This window comes from Silene latifolia, chromosome 2, assembly GCF_048544455.1.
Source record: "Silene latifolia isolate original U9 population chromosome 2, ASM4854445v1, whole genome shotgun sequence".
NCBI classification, from domain to species: domain Eukaryota; kingdom Viridiplantae; phylum Streptophyta; class Magnoliopsida; order Caryophyllales; family Caryophyllaceae; genus Silene; species Silene latifolia.
Window position 1 is genome coordinate 10,944,903 of NC_133527.1, and position 5,081 is coordinate 10,949,983.

Genomic DNA, 5,081 nt, shown 5'->3' on the forward strand with positions numbered 1-5,081 from the left:
TGGGGATGGCACGCAATCCAAGGAGGACGGACCAATTCACGTTTTTAGTGTTACATTTCAGATTATGTTTTACAATAAAATGTTAGTCTAATTTATGGATTGTCTAAGTTCATTGTATTAGGAGTTTAATGATTGTAATTAAGTGAAGAGTAAATGATAAACTCTCCACTTTGCTAGGCTTGCACGGCTCAATGGGGCTATATAATGCCTTCATTTGCTTGAATAAAATTATCTAAGAATTTTCAGAAAACTTGTGTTTACAAAATCGTTTCTTGCTTAGAAACAAAACTGATTTTAGTTAGAACGCGATTCTAATTGAAATTCTCGAGTTGTTGATCAATAGGTCTTGGTCTCACTCACTTTGATCAAGTAATAGGTCTTACTTGTTCAAAACACTATCCCTTATTTACAAAATCCAGAACTGGTCGTACCTAGTACGTTCGGTTCGCCAAAAACAGTCCGTTAATTTTAATCTTTTGTTCTCTAAATTGATCAGTTTCAGGTCTGCGCGTACCTAGTACGAACAGTCCTCAGCACTGTCCAATTCGTTCTTAATTCCGCTGCTCAATTCGTATCATGAACAGCTGGAGTAGAGAAAGGGATAGTGTCTAGATTCTCTATTCATTCAGATGGTAGTTTGAGGGTTGATGGGAGGTGGTGTGTCCCTAATGATGAGGAGCTGAAAAAGACAATCATGACAGAGGCACATTGTACATCGTATTCGGTACATCCAGGTGGTGACAAGTTGTACAAAGATTTAAAGAACACGTTCTGGTGGCCTGGGATGAAGAAAGAAACAGCTGAGTTTGTGGCCCGTTGTTTGACATGCCAGGGAGTTAACACTACTACAAATACAGGCAACCACAACGGCCCTTTAACAACGCTTATTCACGAAAATCATCAAAACACGTTGTAGAATTTATTCCGCGAATTTTACCAAACTTAATTACGACGGTTATGTGTTGTTAGCCGTTGTTATTTGTTTTAACAACGGGTCATACTTAAACAACCGTTGTTAATGAAAAAACTAATAACAACGGTTAAATTTTAACCGTTGTTAATGGTTTGGCGCCAAATTAGTGAAAAGTAATCACAACGGTTATATTAGAACCCGTTTTTAATACTTTTTAACAACGGTTGTAGACTCAATAACCGTTGTTATTAATATTATGAAAATCTTAAGAACAACATATTGCTTTATTCTGCTATACGCTACAAACACAAACACAAGCTAATACTGCTACTATATCATCCTCCATTCCTCCCTGATCGTCTCTCTGTCTTCATCTCCGTCACTGTTGTCACGTCTTCTCTCCCTCATCGTGTTTATCAATCAGGTATATATATATATGTTTCTTAGCAACGCTTATAGATATAGGATTTTTGGGTTATTATCTAATTTGTTGATAATTTAGCTTAATTGCTTTCCTGAATTTCGTTTATTTGTTTGCCTATTATTGTATTTTCTGAATTAGTTGCCTATTATTACGAATGTAGAATAATGACTCGAACTTGGATGATTGATGCAAATATGAGTGACCGCACCTACAAGGATGGTTTAGCTGAATTTTATGAATTCGTTTTGAACAATTTGAAAGGTTCTTCTAGTATTGCATGTCCTTGTGAAAGATGTGGTAATATTAGCTATATGGCTTTTCCGGACGTTAAAATACACCTAGAAAAGTGGAGATTTAGTCGATCCTATACACTTTGGATTTTTCATGGGGAATCATTAGAGGAAGAGAATTACTCTGAAGAAGATGATGTTGAGGTACACGAAAGGCTAACGATGATCCCGAGTTTGCCGAGTTTTTGAGTTGGAAGTAGAGAAGTTGAATGTTGGGTCTATAGATAATGAAGAGAATGATGATGAGTCCATTGCTTTTGAAGATGTAGGTGATGACACTAGTAATTGGGATGACCTTAACAACATGTATGAGAAGTTGTGTGAGTCCGAAGCACCTCTCGTATCCTGGTTGTAAGTTCACAAAAATGTCGGCTGTGGTGAAGTTGTATAATATCAAGGGGGCAAATGGGGTGAGTGACACGTGTTTCACTAGTTTTTTAGCCTTGATAAAGGAGTTGCTTCCTGATGGTAATGTTCTACCTGTTAAGACATATGAGGCGAAAAAACTAATAAGAGGAGTGGGTATGAAATATGAGAAAATACATGCATGTCCAAATGATTGCATATTGTATCGGAAATTATATCAAAACTTAACCAATTGCCCTAAATGTTTGGAGTGGCGTTATAAGGATAAGGAAGGGATCCCGGCTAAGGTGTTGTGGTATTTTCCATTGATACCAAGAGTCATAAGGATTTATGCGAATCCCGATGATGCAAAAATGTTAACTTGGCATGAAACAGGAAGAATAAATGATGGAAAGCTAAGACACCCGGCAGATGGTAAGCAATGGAAATCGTTCGACGCTAAGTATCCCGAGTTCGGCAATGAACCTAGAAACTTACGTCTAGCGCTGTCCACTGATGGAATGAACCCACACGGAAACATGAGTAGCCAACATAGTACTTGGCCAGTAGTGTTGGCTATTTATAACTTACCTCCATATGTGTGCATGAAAAGAGAGTATTTGATGTTGTCGTTGTTAATTTCCGGCCCTAAACAACCTGGAAATGATATAGATGTATATTTGGAACCTCTTCTAGATGATTTGCGATTGTTGTGGGATAGTGGGATAGAAGTATTTGATGCATATAAGAACGAAACTTTCAATTTGAGAGCGATGTTATTGTGTACAATAACTGATTATCCGGCTTATGGCGACCTTTCTGGGCACACAGTTCATGGGAAAGAGGCTTGTCCATTGTGTGGGGAGGATATCGAGTCTGAATACTTGAAGTCTTCTCGTAAGTATGTGTATATGGGAAATAGGAGGTTCTTGTCTCATGACCATTGTTATCGCAAGATGCAGAAAGCATTCAATGGAAGACAAGAACTTCGTCAACCTCCTAGAATTTTGAGTGGGCATGAAGTTTATCAGAAAGTAAAGCATATTGAGATAGATTATGGGAAGAAGAGCGGCTCTAAATTGTCTACTCATGGGTATAAGAAAAGATCCATATTTTTTGATAAACTTCCATATTGGCCTGACACGGAGGTCGAGCATTGCCTCGATTTCATGCACATTGAGAAAAATGTCTGTGATAATATTATCAATACCTTTCCGAATGTTCCTGGTAAAACAAAGGATAACGCCGCAGCTAGGGAAGATATGAAAATGATGGGTATTAGGCTAGAGTTGGCACCACAGAAGAGAGGTAATCGTACATTTTTACCGCCAGCAGCTTTTACCCTTTCACGGAATGAGAGAAAAGAGTTACTGCATGCTTGAATGGAATTAAAGTGCCACATGGTTATTCGTCGAACATCAAAAGCCTAGTGTCGATGCAAGACCTAAAACTCACCGGGTTAAAGTCACATGATTGTCACACTTTGATGCAACAATTACTACCCGTGGCTATTCGTTCCATTTTACCTGAAAAGGTAAGATATGCTATAACTAGATTCTGTCTCTTCTTCCAGTCCATATGCGAAAAAGTCATCGATCCCGATGACGCGGATTCATTGCAGGACCTCGTTGTAACCTCTCTTTGTCAATTGGAAATGTATTTTCCACCCTCTTTCTTCACTATCATGATTCATCTGACCATTCACTTGGTTAGGGAGATTTTGTACCTTGGGCCGTGTACTTGAGATACCCGTATCCTTTCGAAAGATTGATGAAAGTCTACAAGGACTATACATCTAATCGGTATCGTCCGGAAGGTTGTATTTTTGAACGCGCTATTTTAGACGAAGCTCTTTCATATTGTTACGCTCATCTCTCCCTGAGGAGTTGATTGGCGTTTCTAAGAATCGTCATAGTGACTGGATGACCGGAAAAGGTATTAGGGGCCGGGTTGAAAAAATTGTGACACGTGAAATGTTGCATTTAGCACACATGTATGTGCTAAACAACGAAGATGAGGTGCAACCTTATATTCAACAACACAAAGATGAGCTCAAATACGATCACCAAAACAAGACCGAGAAGTGGATTGCGAACGAGCATACGAAGACGTTTCCAGAATGGTTTAGGAATATTGTCTTACGGTGTACTGCTCAAACTGGTGATGACATATCTCTTAGGTTACTACGTCTTGGTTTAGGTCCAAATGCCAGGGTCACCTTTTACAACAGTTTTGCCATTAATGGATATACTTTTTACACCCGCGAGCAAGATGAGGTGAGCACAATGCAAAATAGTGGTGTGAGTTCTGAATTTGAGGCAATGCACTTTGCTACTTCAAAAGATAAAAAGCCTATTTGGGGAAAATGCCTTTATTATGGTGTTATTCAAGAAATATTGGTACTAGATTACATTGATTTCACAATGCCTTTGTTTCGATGTAACTGGGTTGATAACAACATCCATTGTGTCCGAAAGGATAAGATGGGATTTACGTTGGTCAATCTGGGTAAGGTTGGCAATAATAAGGATGATCCTTTCATAATGGCATCCCAAGCTAAACAAGTGTTCTATGTCACCGATCCTATGGATAAGAAGTGGTCTCATTGTCTTGTCTATAAGGAAAAGAAGGAGTAGTCCATCCGATAATGATGATGATGATCAGGATGTCGTTTTTGAGGGAATGGATCAGTCTACCACTGTATCTTATTTCGACGATGTTGACACTGATCATGAGGACACTGAAAGCATCTATATGCGTGATGACCATGGTGAAGGTATTTGGGTTAACGAAGAAACTATGACATCCAAGAAACGTCCCCGATCCGGAGATAGTTCATCGGGACACATACAAGTATGCATGCATCTTTGGTGTAAGTTGTCTTATTTTCTTGATCTTATTATTAGATGTGGATCTTTGGTGTTGAAATTGCTTGAATAATGTTGCAGTATGTATTGTTACAGTTTGGACCGTAAATGGAATTACTGATAATTTTAAAAAAAAAAAGAGGTTCAACAATAACAACGGTTATATTTAAATTACCCGTTGTTAATACTTTCAACAACGGGTGTAGTACCTCTACCCGTTGTCAATTATTTTTTTTTGACAT